Raw genomic sequence first — 15,176 nt, forward strand, 5'->3', positions numbered from 1 at the left:
ACAAACAAAAACAGAGTATGCCAAATAGTTTTTTAAAAAAGTACAAAAAGCCAATGAGGAGAATGCCTTAGAAATCCAAATTGGCCAAATGGAAAAAGAGGCACAAAAATTCACTGCAGAAAAAAACTCCTTAAAAAGTAGAATTGACCAAAAGGAAAAGGAGGTACAAAAGCTCACTGAAGAAAACACAACTCCTTAAAAATTAGAATTGAGCAAATGGAAGCTAATGACTTCATGAGAAATCAAGAAACAATAATAACAAAATCAAAAGAATAAAAAAAAATTGAAAACAACGTGAAATATCTCATTGGAAAAGCAACTTTCCTGGAAAATAGATCAAGGAGAGATAATTTTAAAATTATTGGACTACCTAAAAGCCATAATAATAATTTTTTTTAAAAGGCTAGGCATCATCTTTCAAGAAATTATCAAGAAAAACTGCTCTGATATTCTAGAATATCAAAGGGTAAAACAGAAATTGAGAGAATCCACCACTTACCTTCTGAAAGAGATCCCAAAATGAAAACTACCAGGAATATTACAGCCAAATTTGAGAGCTCCCAGGTCAAGAAGAAACTACTACAAGGAGCCAGAAAGAAGCAATTCAAGTATTGTGGAACCATAGTCAAGATACCACAAGATTTAGCAGCTTCTACATTAAAGGACTGGAGGGCTTGAAATATGATATTCTGGAGGTCAAAAGAGCTAGGATTACAACCAAGTATCACTTACCCAGCAAAACTGAGTGTAATTCCTCAAGGGAAAAAATGGATATTCAATGAAATAGAGGACTTCCAAGCATTCCTAATGGAAAGATCAGAGCTGAATAGAATCATCTTTAAGAAGAATGATCTACACACATAATTCCTTGATGGAAAATATGAGGAGACAGGGTGGCTTTCAGAGAATACAAGATCCTACTGTGCTTATTTTTTGTTACAAAACAACAATTGACTCTGTAGAGTAAAATGCAATCTTAAAAGTACTCTCCCAATAAGAGGCCTCTTGTGTATATTTTAAAATTATATAAGATTCTCTGAAAAATGAAACACAGACAACTCTGTTCAATGCCCTTCAGATTATTAACATCAAGCAAAACATAAAGCAGGAGAGGTATGCTCACTAAAGATGTGTGCCACTGTAATGGAGGATGTCCCAGTCAGTGAACAAGCATTTATTAAGTGCATACTATTTGCCAGGCTCTGTGCTAGATGCTGAGAATACAAAGAGAGGCAAAAAACAGTCTCAACTCTCAAGGAGTTTAGTCTAATGGGGAAGACAATATGAAAAGAGCTATGTACAAATAAGACATATACAAGATAAACTGGAGATAATCTCATAGGAAGACACGAGCACTATGGGGAATCAGGAATCTTCTTGCAGAAGACGGGATGTTAGGTGAGGCTTGAAGGAAATCTAGAGAAGCAAAGAAATGAAGAAGACATGGGAGAGCATTCCAGTCATGGGGTACAGCCAGGAAAAATATATATTGTCATGTAGGAAGAACAAGGAGAGCAGAGTAACTAGGTCACAGGCACCTGCGAAGGTAGAAGGTCTAAGAAGACTGGAAGGGTACAAAAGGACCAGGTTATCAAGGGATATGAAAGCCAAACAGAAAACTTTATATTAGATCCTGGCGAACAGTGAGTTATTGAAGTTTATTGTATAGAGGGGATGATATGGCCAGATCTGCACTTTAGGAAAATCAATTTGACAGATGAGTGGAGGATAGAGTGGGAAGAGAATTATGGCAGGAGACCAAGCACAAGGCTACGGGGTTACTTCAGGCAGGAGGGGATATGGCCTTCACCAGGGTGGTGGCAGAGACAGAGAAGGGAGAATATATGAGAGATGTTATGAAGGCAGAAATGACAAGACTGATACGGCGAGTGAGAGAGGGTGAAGAGTAGAGGATGTTAGCCTAAGGGACTGGGAGGATGACAGTGCATTTGACCGTGGTGAGAAAGGAAGAAGGGAGGGTCTAGAGGGAAAGACAAGTTCAGGTTCACTAGCTGTGTGACCCTGGGCAAGTCACTTAACCTCATTGCCTAACTAAAAAAAACAACAACAACGGCAAACAAGTTCAGGTTTCACACTCAACTTCTAAATGGAAAAGAGGTTCTTTATAGACAATGAGTTACTCCTGACGCTCCTTCTTGAGGACGTTGTGTTAACCATCTCAAGCTGCAGAACATCATGTGAACTATTCAATGAAATCCATAATTAAAAGAGTAAGCTAACAATTCATAGGGGTGTGACATTTTAAAAGTCTGAGAGACATAATTTCTGGGTAATTAATCATTTTGTTAATAATGCTATTAATAATGCTAATGATGTTATTAATAATGCTTTTATTAATAAAAGGGTCAGCAACACTCTCAAATGTCAAAGACTCCTCTCGGTCGGGGAGAAGAGAGGGAAGGTTCACAGTTTATATACCCATGGAAGAGTGGACATTCCTGAGGGTGGCATGAACTCTGATTGGTTAACAAGTAATGAGAGAGAATGAACATTAAAATGAAAGGCTGGGGGAAATGTAACTTTGATTATGTCATTCACTTCTAAATTGCCCAGCCTTGGGTCACCTAATCAAAGAATTTATCCCCACCCAAACCAGTGTAGAGCACAATAGGCTCCCCACCTTAGATTAAATTCCCTGTAAGGTTGGGTGGGGTCTGACCAAGACTGGGGAGAAAGTTAATTCAGCCTTCAGAGACTGCGCTTTGAAATGAGGACTTTAGCAAAGGGGGAAATCCATATATCCCCAAATCACTGGTTACTAATAGGCATTTCTCTCAGAGGAAAAACAAAACTAGACCTATTGTCCACTCCAGACTATAATACACAGTGGGCTGGCCTGTCCATTGAGTTAGCATAGCAATACAAATAACTCCACAAAGTGGAGTGCCTCATAATGGTGTGGAGATGACCTTGGCTTCTCAAACACTACACCAATGGAACACGATATTTGGCCGGATCTAATATGGTGACCTAGCAACAGGTTACATTAGCCTTCCAAGGACCAGCCTAACTAACTACACAGAGACCAGTCATCCATAGCATGGCACCTGGATGATCAATTCTTTGTCCGTGTCAACCCACGAAACACCACCACCAAAAAATGAAATTGTGTTTCAGCAGACCATAATCACCTTGTTACTAACACAGGAGTTATGACAAATCAGCTTTGCAGAGTTAGACAATTAATTTAATAGAGCAAAGATGAAAATTGTTTATTTTTTCTCACCTGGCTGCACTCCTTTGGGACTTCTCTGAAGGGCTTCTCCACCATTCTGCAGGTAGCTCATTAGTGGGAATATATCACCCTATAAAATTCTATCAGCCTTGGGACTCTACCTTATCACCACTTTCTGCCTCTCTGATCGGAGGGTGGAGCCATGACCTCCAAACCTTCACTTAAGGAGGGAGCTCAGTTCAGACATCTCATTTCTTACCTGCCTGTACTATTTTGGGACTTCTTATTTGGATTTCTCCAACATGCCCCATGGGTTGGGTACCTTGTCCTAGCCCCACTTTTTCAGCTTCCTTCTGTATACCATCTTCCCCATTAGACTGTAAGTTCTTTGGGTGCAGGGAATGTTGTTCTTTTTTCAAATTTGAATCTCCAGCACTTAACACAGTGCCTGGTACATAGTAGATGTTTAATAAATATTTATTTGATGAAAATCAATATGAAAAAGAATAAAAATTATACAATATAAAGTACAATTGAAGCAACTTTAATATGACTCATTTAAATAAGTTGAAATACATGGAATGAAAAAATATCGAGTACATGGAATCATTCTATTTCCTAAGAAAGTTTAACTCAATTGCCACAATGAGAAGACCAAAAGTACCTAGTAAATGCCTTGGCCAGCAAATACCTGAACTTGCTATGTAGAGAGATATGGCAGCCAAGAGAAACATCAGTTTCTATTATAAACTCATTTGTAAGATCTTACGGAAGAAGATGGTGGAAGATTATGAGCAATATAATCTTATAAAACAGCAAGCAGTGAAGAAAAAAAATTAAAGAAAACTTGGCAACATACCAACTAAGTCATATCAATCTGAGGGCATTTAAGGATGAAACTGGAGAGAAGCCAAGGAATACCACATTTGGACTCTAAGATCATAGTCCCAGATGTGTTACATGAGGAAGCAGAAATGAAACTAAAGAAAACAGAGGCAGAAAGGGAGGTGGACTAGACTAAGTATACCCAGAGGGAATCTATGAGGAGGCGACACAATTTTCAGGGACTGGAGACTTCAATCCTCAAGATAGCTATGAGGGTAGGATATCAAATTTCTTAGGAAAAAACAGGCCTTATTGCTATCCAAAAAGACAACTGAGAAAATACCAGTAAATACCAACTCACATAACTACTTTTCCATCTCTATAAAATCTTTATGAGAATAATTTACACACATATGGAGGGAATCTTTGATGAAGGCATGATATTACAGGCAAATAGGCAAGCTTTCACAAATAGTATTCTACAGCAAATCGCATCTTAACAATCAACTAATTGATAGAAATGCTCCTGTTTACACATGACATTGTACTGGTTACACCAAGCCCCACAACAATAAAGCTTTCTAACTGGGGTGCATAATTGCTCCCCAAAACAATGGCTTAACTATTCACACAATAAAAGCCAAGTGGATGATGACTGCCTAATGTTAGACCATGACACAGTGTTAGACGGACAACCCAAAGAGCTGCTCCATTAGAACACGTATCTTGGACAGCCACTGCAAATGGACAGTGAACTGGGCTCACTAGCAAGAGAGCAGGCTAGATTGGCTTTAGGAAATTTTACAGTGTTTTTAACGACTCTAAGCTTCTCCCTGAAACAAAGGCTCATCTTTCAACATCAATATTCTTCTGGTGATGCTCTCTAGCTAAGGATCACGGAATACTATGCTCTCTAAAGAATTAAAATTGGGAGTCATCCAAGGGGCAATGGACTAGTGCACGGGGGGGGGGGGGGGGGCTTTAATGGGCTGCAACATATTATTGACTAAGAATTGCATGGAAGAGTGAAAAAGCTATCATCACGGTGATGTACACCATAAAAGAAGGTGAGCTTGTCACGGAGAGAGAGTAAAGGATAGCCAAAGGACCGCCTGTGTTCCCAGAGCATGCTGATGGACTCCCTGGGGAGGATTTACAGGAGAACAAGAGGCAGAGAGGGACGTGATGAGAAGGCGAGGATGTGTTGTAATCTGCACGGTTGGAGGGAGCACCAGCATCAGTGAGATCACAGACACATCAAAGAATTAACTTCAAACTGTCATCTTTGATGACAGTTTGACGCCCTACATGCACAGCTCGTTTTTCTCACTTCAAGGGTGTAAGTCCCGTTGCAGGAACAGTTGTTCTAACAACTGTGAACATTTGGTCAGTGAAGGGATTGGGCAAGAGAGTAGGTGTTCAGTAACATCATTTTCACATGTGAAGGACAGCAAATTATATTTTTAACTTTATTGTCTCTCCTTGTTCTGGATGAACCAACTACACATTCAAACCAGCCTGAGTTCTGAGAGTGGAAACCTCAGTCATTCTCCTGACACAGAACTAGAAGGAATGCCTAACGCGTGTCAGGAAAATAAATAAGAACAGCTAACATTCATACAGCACGTTAAAATTAGAAAGGTACATTACAAGGTATCTTATTTGATCACAGGAACAACCCTGTGAGGGAGGTACTGTTATGATCCCCATTTTAAAGGGAAAGAAACTGAGGCTTAGATAGGTCATACAACTAAGACATTTGTGAGGAGAGATTCAATCACAGCTTTTCCTGACTCAAAGTCCGCTACTCTATCTGCTATGTTAACAGGCTTCTCAGTTAATACCTAAACCAACAAGGTCAGGTGACTGTCTATCATCTTCCTGAATATTTCTAAGTATAGAAACTCTATAACCTACTTAAGCAAAAGTCTTACAAAAGTTTAAAAAAAACACACACACCTCCTCCTTATGTTAAATTCTATACCTTTTTTTTCCCCAAATTTCCTCAAGGACAACTGATTCAACAAACATTTATTAAGCCTTTATTAACTACTAGGTGCAAGCTACATGTGCTAGATGCCGGACAAAGACAACAACAAAACAGTCCCTGCCCTCAGGGAGCTCACGTTCTACTCAGGGGATAAAATGTTACTCAGGTGAGCAGAGTACATTGGATGGGGGCAGGGCACTGGGGAAATTAGGGAAAGTTTGATGAAGGAGATGGCACCTGACTAAGCCTTCAAAATCTCTCTGGATATCTTGTTTTTGACACCCTACGTTCAAGGTGCCCACTACCATCTCTGGAGGACTCAGCAGAAGTTAACTCAATTAGAGATCACGAAGATGCCTATGAAGTTAGACAAATATATGTTATTCATTAATACCACCCTCCAAACAAAAAAGAATGGCTTCTAATTAATGGAAAGACACCCGATTTGCTTGACACCACGCCCAACCCTCAACCAAATACATACTTAAAATAGACCTCAAGAATGTTTCTCCTCCATTACATCTCGAGTGAGATTCATTTGTGCTGTTTGTACAGCGGTCACATATGATCAGCCCAATATCTGCTGGTAGAGGGGAAGGGGTTGTTCTTAAAACTTTATTTTTAAGTAGTAGACATTTACACAGCACTTACGGCCACTACGTTCAAATCAAGAAAACCAAGAGGAAAAACACATTTGAAACCCAGTCATTGCTAAACAGCTCATCATTTAGGAAGTAAAAATACTGTTGCTTCTATTGACCCGATGGTATAAGCTTTGTGTTTGGCTTAATTCGGGCCCACCAACTTAATGCACCAATTCACTAATCTTGTCAAGGCCACTTTCCCATTTGACCGTGGGGGTGGGGGGTTGAGGGGTAAGGGGGGGAGGGGAATGACTTTTTTGATCCTCAGTTTCCTGACTTATAAAATGAGAAGGCTGAACTAAGTGGCCTCTATGTTCCCTTTTAGCCCAGAATCTATCTTCTTTCAATCTCTTCCACTCCGCTCTTGAGAGAAGCCATGAAACATAGCCCACACTATAAAACATATTTCTAAAGTTCCTGAAATATAAATTAAACTTTGAGTGATGGAGAGCTTCCAGAGAAGCATCCTGAAATTATGGGCCCTGAGTGCATAGGATTACAGATCTAGGCATGGAAGAGAGTTGAGAGGACATCTAACCCAAGCCCTTCATTTCTTAGATGAAGAGACTAAGTAAGGAACGGGAAGTTGAGGTTGTGCAGGTGAGAAATTTCAGAGGGAGGAGGATGTGAACCTAGATCCTCTGACTTCGGAACTAATGCTCTTTCCACTACCCTATGGGAGGTATGGGTTATCTAGCCTAGAGAAAGAGAAAAGAAGGCTAGTGGGTACACACCATTCACACAATGGTGTGCTGTAAACACCAGGGTATTTGTGGGCAGAAGACCAGGCCTTAGGCATTGGTTCTGTTCCTAGGAGTAGTAGGAACAACACTACCACTACTAATAGCTAAGATTTATATAGTACCTACTATGTGCTAAGCACATTACAGATACTCTCTCATTTGATCTTCAAACAACTCTGTGAGTTAGGTGCTGTTTTCATCCCCAATTTACAGTAAAGGAAATTGAGGCAGACCTAGATCAAGTGACTTGCCTAGAGTCACACAGCTAGTGGAATATCTGAGGCTGGACTGGAACTCAAGTCTTTTTTACTTAGGGTGAGTGCTCTACCCACTCTGAGACACCTAGCTGGGGACTGGTTATGTTACTTATCAGAGCTGGGTCTGTTTCTCTACCCTGCAAATGAGTCAAACCTTAGATGTGATTCGGCTTCTGACTGCTTGGAGACAACCCACAAGAGCACTGGAAATTACTAGCTTGGATCCGGTCTGTTCCATCTTTAAAATTCCAAGTGAAGGCTTGATTAAGGAAGGCATTTACCAGCAATTCTGTCTCAGAGAGGGTATAACTTGGAAGAAACAGCCCTAAATTATGAGAAGAAATCTTTAACTTAGACACCAGGAAAAACTTTCTGATGAGATAAAGATGAGGGAATCATGGGATAGACTTTAGAGGGAAATTAAGGTGCTCTTTAAGAATTAGCTCAAATGTGAGGGCAGCATGGGGCAATGGAAAGAACACTAGACAGAAAAGAATCAGCTGACTCAGGTTCCAGTCCTGGTTTTGCCACTCACCACCTGAAGGCCCTTTTGCAAATCACGGGACTTTGGGTTCCTTTTCTATAAAATGAAGATATTGGACTCAATGATATCAAAAGCTCCAAGTCAATACAACAAACATTTATCAAATATTTTTTATGTGTAAGTATCCTATGCCAGGCATTGAAGTTACAAAGACACAATTAAAAAGTTCTTGTCTCAAGGACCAGTGTTGGGGGGTAGGGGGAGGGTGCTTACATACCAACACGTGAACATGTAAGTATATATATGGTTGTCTGAGGGACAGAACCAAGTTTTCGGGAATCAGAAAAGGTTTCCTTCCTGTAGGGCAGGGCACCATGAGATAAATCATGAGGGATTCTAAAAGAGTGAAAGTAGGATGTAGCTCATTGCAAGCATGGCAGAAAATCTTGTCAAAAGTGGGAGAGAAAGTAGGCCAGTTTAGTTAGGAGGTAGTTTGTGTGAAGCAGAGTAAAGTGAAATAGGACGTGAAAAGTAGCCAGGAAATGGATTTTGAAGAGCTTGAAATGGTATAAGATTTGTATTTTATCCTAGAGGAAGAAGGCAATAGAGAACCACAAAATGTCCTTAAGCTGGGGGATGCCATGGTCAGAGTCATAGCTTAGAAAGATTGTTTTTGTTGTTTTTTGTTTTTTTTTTTGCTAGGCAATCGGGTTGAGTGACTTGCCCAGGGTCACACAGCTAGTAAGTGTCAAGTGTCTCAGGCTGGATTTGAACTCAGGTCCTCCTGACTCCACGGCCCATGCTCTATCCACTGTGCCACCTAGCTGCCCCAGAAAAGTTATTTTCATAATTTCAAGAGTGGATTGAAAAGGTGAAAGGGCTAGAAGCCAGGAGTTCAATTACAAGATTTTACAGTAAAAGAGAGAAATGATGTGGGATTGAACTAGGGTCATTAACTCCTGGATAGAGAGAAAAGAAGCAAGGTATTGTGAACATAGAGGATCATGGTTTAGAATTGGCAAGGGCCTTTGAGAGTATCTAGTCCAACCCCTTCATTTTACAGATGAGGAAACTGAGGGAAAACTTAAGCAATTTGCCCAAGGCCTCAGAGGGAGGATGAGTATGAGCCCAGGTCCTCGTTTTCTCTCTAATGGAAAAGACTTGGCCATTGACCGGATGAGGTGAGTAATGAAGCAGAGAGGCTCTAACCAGGGGCTCTTCACCGTCTAGTGAGGTCTGTGGACTCGTCAGAACAACGTTTTCAATGCATAAAACAAAACATATGGAATCATGAAAGAAACCAAAGGTTAGACAAAATAAAGCATCCTAGAAACTGCTCCTGCCAGTGATACTGCTGCAGGTACTGAAGAGTGAGAAAGGAAAACTCCGGGCGTTGTCCACGAATTCAACAGTCAGTAGAACATCAGAGAGGAGGCGTTTAACATCTGCCTTGACGCTGCACCCTAAGGACAATGGGACCTCTCCATCTGACCTGCAGCTGAAACCTTCCATGGGTTTTCCTATTAGAATATGGGCTTCTACAGAGCAGGACTGTCTTACCCCAGGGATTAATATAGTGTTTTGCATATAGTAAGAGCTTAATAGATGCTTTATTCATTCATTCACGTGTTCTTTTTTTTCCTCATCCACATTCAGAGACCCTCAGAAATCCAGCCAGCCAAAGGATCCCAGTTTAAGAACCTCTGAGAATGCAAAACTAGGGGCTGGGAAGGATGACTGCGCCTTCGACAGAAATAGGGAGATTTTTAGGAGGGGTGGGCTTGCGGAGGAAATTTGTTGATTTCTCTTTCGGACAAATTGAGTTTGAGCTATCTGTCTATGAGGCAGCCGGCTGAAGAAGTGCGCACGAAGTTCCAAAGCGAGGTAAGGGCTGGACCGGCTGACTTGGAAGTTCTCTGGTGAAAAGATAAGTAAACCCAGACCACCAGGAGAGAGAAAATCTAACAAACTATCAGAGCAGGAAGGGCTCTCTGGGATCCTTTAGAGGGGTTAACTCATTTTACAGATGAGGAAACTGAAGCCCAGAGAAGTGAAGGGATTTGCTCAAGGTCACACGGCCAGTTCGCAACAGGGGTAGGATTCAAACCCAGGTCCACTGACTCTTTCCATTAGCACACTGGGCTAGACGCTAAAGCACATACGATGGTAAACCACCTCCCCTCCACCCCACGGGTGGGCAGGCGGAACAGGAAGCGTCCCCGGGGCGCGAGCCACCACCGCTCCTCTCTTCCTGTCCCCAGACGTCCCGGCCCGCGGCTGCGCAGACCCGCCTCACCTGCCTCCCCCGCCGTCGCCGCCCGTTGCCACTGCCGCTGCCGCGCCGCTAAAAAGGGAAACGCGTTACGTCCGGCCGCCGAGGGGAGGGGCACGCAGCGGGCGCTGACGTCACGCTCCGGCCGGTAGGGACCGGGCGCCAACGAGGGCAGGAAAGTCCTGGCGGGACCCTCACCTGGGCCAGGGCGAGTGCGCACGCAAACACGTCCCCCGCGCCCCCAGCACCCCGCTCCCGAGGTTCCGCTGCGGAAACATTCCCTCCTGCCCTTCGGTGCGGGCGGGGCCTATGGAGCCGGGATGGGAGGGGGCGGGGAGAGGAAGAGGAAGCCCAGCCCATTATTTAACATAGGGGGAAACTGAGGTTGGGGGTGGCTGAGGAGGAGCTGAGGTTCAAACCCACCGCGATCAAGATTTAGAGCTGGAGGGGCCCTTAGTCTGTGTTGCCTGCAACCAGATAGTTGCAGGCGTGAAATAAGACATGAAGTGGGCCAGGCGGAGCAGAAAAAGTGACTCAGTTTATTTTTCTGAGGGTACAGGACATATAGAGAAAATCCATCCTAACTTCAGAGTCCTCCCCGTGAGACACTCCCAAAACATCTGCTAAGCATGTGATAACATACATTTCCTCCTTATCAGAGTTCCTAGATAGAGTTGTAAATTTCAAGGCTTTTTCCTGGCGCCTGTATGGAGGAGTGAATATGTAAATCTAAGGTTCAAAGAGTGAGGAACCTCCTAACTGGGAGAGATTGGAGAGCTGTGCTTCTTAATTATTGAGCCCTTTGGGTGAAAGCCTGGGCAAAGGTCAAACTCCGTCCTGGATCTTAAACCCATATCAGACTCTTAAGATGGGCCCTGTACAAGTCTACCTGTTTTACAGGGGCGTATGGCGTATTCAGGAGGCCTAGCATCTCTGGTGTACCTTTGGTGTCCACCTGCCACCCAGCTCTCAGCTGTGGCTCCAGGAAGCTGTAGCTGGTGGGGGCCTGATCAGCCACAGCTGGACATGCTGTACATTGACCTGACATCTGATGTCATTTTGATCCTTCCCAAGTACCAAGGACAAACAACAACAACCCATTTTATTTATTTATTTTTTTTTGTTATTTTTTAGTTATTTTTTATTTTTTTCCCATATGCTTTTGAGTTGAAAATTTTTTCTCCCTTTTTCTCCCCCCCACCCTCCCCAAGACGGCGCACAATCTGACATAGGCTTTACATTTATATACCCATTAAACATATTTTCACATTAGTGAAGTTGTAAGTAAAAATTAAAACCAATAGGAGGAACCATCAGAAATATGAAACTTGGGCATCCTCTCAATTTCCAATTCTTTGCCACCCCAAAAAGAGCTGCTATGTATATTTTTGTACATGTGGGTCCTTTTCCCATTTGTTTGATCTCTTTGGGATATAGCCCTAGAAGTGCTATTGCTGGATCAAAGGGTATGCACATTTTTGTAGCCCTTTGGGCATAGTTCCAAATTGTTCTCCAAAATGGTTGGATCATTTCACAACTCCACCAACAATGTATTAGCGTTCCAATTTTCCCACATCCTCTCCAACATTTACCATTTTCCTGTTTTGTCATTAACAACCACCCATTTTACAGATGAGGAACCTGAGGCTCCACCAGGTTGGGTGTGGTGCCCAAAGTCATAGGAGCAACAGGTGACTGAGCCGGGATTTGAGCCCAGGTCTGTGACTCCATATTCAGTGTCCTTTCCATTCCTAAGCCTCCAGTGAAACCCATGCCCTACTCCTTAGTCTTAACTACCAGGAGAGGGATAGTTAGATAGATAGGTAGATAGATAGATAGATATAGACACATACATACATACATACATGGTAGGTAGATACATGAATGGATGGCTAGGTAATCAATGTTAAATATGTATATATACATATGTATATATAGAAATAACTCAAAGCCTTCCCTGATTAATTTTTGTTGTTCGCTCCTCTAAGACTCTTCCTGAGGCCAAAAAGAAGGTCCTATGGATAACTCCAGAGTGAGACCTCTCCAAGCAGTTTTTAATATGTATGTGTATATGTGTATGTATACACACATATGCATGTATATATCTAAGTATATATTTATGTATGTGCATAGTGTATATAGACATGTATATACATATATTTGTGTTTGTATATTCATGTACTTATATACATGTGTCTATATAATAGTCATTCAGTAAACATTTATTAAGCATCTAGCGCATGCCAGGAACTGTGCTAAGTGCTAGGGATACAAAAAGAGTCAAAAGATAGCCCCTGCCCTCAAGGAACTTACAATCTAATGGGGGAGATAACAAGCAAACATATATATGTACAAACTAAGTATTTACAGGATAAATAGAAAGTAAATAAGGGAAGGCATTACAATTATGTATTATATCTATATATCATGTGTGTTATATATAGTTATGTTATATTACATATTATGTGTTATAATTTGTATGTATGTACATACAGATGTAGGATTTGTTTGCTTGATTTCTTTCAAGGGTGGTATAAAAAAAGAATTCTTTCACTGTGGGTAAAGCTTCTTATTGTTATTGTATGTGTAAAATATTGCTGTATTTTGAAGTTTGATGTTTTTTAATGAGGCAATTGGGGTTAAGTGACTTGCCCAGGGTCACACAGCTAGTAAGTATCAAGTGTCTGAGGCTGGATTTGAACTCAGGTCCTCCTGACTCCAGGGCTGGTGCTCTATCCACTGCTCCACCTAGCTGCCCCCTCGTATTTTGAAGTTAAAATTCTCAACCGGTGTCCATACATCAATTGATCCATGTGCATGCACCACCCCTGGGCGACTCTGCTCGCTTGTTAAGAATTGGACCCCTAGAGATCATCTGTGGTAAGGTATCCTGAGGGTCTACACTCCTGAAGTGTGTGGCTCAGGAGCCCCTCCCAGTGAGTTTCATCTGAACCAGTTAGCTGGTTAGCGATTAGCTCAAAGTCATGGCATTTACTAATATGGCATAGTAAGGAGAATAGCTATAAAACATTCTCCCCATAAACCTGGGATATACTTTCCAACATATGCATACAACTTCCATGGGAATAAACTTAGGAGTTCAGTGGTGGTGAGGAACAAAGGTAAGAAGTAAATGTGGCTAAGGTGACTTATGCCTTTAGTACTGCAGGGCATCAAGGTCTTTTGCCCTTGCACCAGGCAGAGTGTTGGTGCTAAACAGGTTGGTTCACTACTAGGCTGAGCTTCTCACTGGGCAGCTGTGGTCTCCACCGCCTCCAATTTCAGTTCAGCTGTAATTGTGCACTTTCAGAAAGATCAGGAAGACCTTACCCTAGGTCCAGCAAAAACTTCGCCAGTTCTGGTACCACAGGATCCCTTAGCTCTGAGGCCTGCGGTATCCCAGGAAGGAGGTGGGAAGAGCAGAGTCCATCTTGCAAGTCAGTGCCCATTAGACTTAGCCTTTCTTTTCGATAACTTTTTCTGTTGTAGGGTTGGGTGCCCATTTTGAGAGATCTCACCCTAACTTACAGTGACTCTTCATTATATTTTCCAAATCTTCATTGTTATGGAAAGGCAACGTGACCTAGTGGATAGAGAGCTGGGTCAAAGGCATTCCTTTGAAACATCAGATGTGTAACTCTAGGAAGATGATTTAACCCAACCAGAACACTACCCATAAGTGAAAAATAACCAGTTTTTAATATGATGGTGCATGTAGAACTTATGTCAGATTGCTTGCTGTCTTGGGGAGGGGGAAGAGGAAGGAGGGAGAAAAAAATTGAACTCAAAATCTTATAAAAGCGAATGTTGAAAACTACCTTTACATGTAATTAGAAAAAAAATACTATTAAATGGAAAAAATTTAAAAATTATTATTTATTTTAAAAAAAGAAAAGTAACCAGATTTTATAATTTAAAAAAATCTAGACTGGGAAATATCAATCAGTTGGCAACACTAGCTGCTACCAAAGTTGTAGCCTGAAGCACCTGCAGAGCTTGAGGGCTCAGGGATAGCATATCTGGGGGTTAGTGGCCCTAGGGGGACCTTTGCAGAACTTGAACTTATGTCTTGAGCTGCCACACCTTCAGAGTTCTGATCTGCTTGTAAATCTAGGTTCCCACTTGGTATTGGAAAGGTCTTTTGTTTGTTTGCCTAACCCAGGGTGGGGAACCTTTGGTCTTGAGGCAACATGTGGCCCTCTAGGTCCTCAAGTGCCACCCTTCACATGTGGCCTCGAAGCCGAGGGTTCCCCACCCCTGGACTAACCTGTCTTTCCAGGCTTAGTACACACCCCACTCCATTCAGACTCATCAGAGTCCAGCTAAACCAGCCATCTTTCTGTTCCTCTTATATGGCGACACATCTTCCCTCTCTGTGCCTGTGCACTGAGTATTCCCTATGCCTTCCTCCTCCAAGTCCCCCTCTTAGAACCCCCAGTTTCCTTTAAAACTCAACTCAAAAACTGCCTTCTACATGAAGTTTTTCTTTTTAAAAGTTGTTTTAATGTTTTCAACAAACATCTACCTTCTGTTCCTCTTCCACCTCCCCAATTGAAAAAGAAACACAAAACCCTTATAAGAAGGATGCAGAGTCAAGCAAAAAACATTTCCTCCTTGGCCATGTCTAAAAAATATGTCTCAATCTGCACCTTGAGTCCATCTGTATGTACTTGGCCAAGAGGTGAGCAGCATGCTTCATCACTGGCCCTAGTTGGTCATGAAGCTTTTTCTGACCCTCTTCTCCTAGCTGCTAGTTCCTTCCCTC

At 42.1% G+C, this 15,176-nt stretch overlaps 1 protein-coding gene across 2 annotated transcripts in view; it reads right to left on the minus strand.

Moving 5' to 3' along the window:
• Positions 1-10,688, minus strand: part of ACSF3 (acyl-CoA synthetase family member 3) — a 234,265-nt gene extending 223,577 nt beyond the window's left edge. The window contains exon 1 of one of the 2 annotated variants that reach the window (XM_020989140.2): positions 10,436-10,683. The gene's annotated coding sequence lies outside the window, so the exon portion shown is untranslated. Of the gene's footprint in view, positions 1-10,435 lie in introns of both variants that reach the window. The other variant, XM_020989142.2, reaches the window with a different exon arrangement.
• Between the last annotated feature and the right edge of the window lie 4,488 nt (positions 10,689-15,176).

Source organism: Phascolarctos cinereus, unplaced genomic scaffold, assembly GCF_003287225.1.
Source record: "Phascolarctos cinereus isolate Bilbo 61053 unplaced genomic scaffold, phaCin_HiC Scaffold_2;HRSCAF=192, whole genome shotgun sequence".
NCBI lineage: Eukaryota > Metazoa > Chordata > Mammalia > Diprotodontia > Phascolarctidae > Phascolarctos > Phascolarctos cinereus.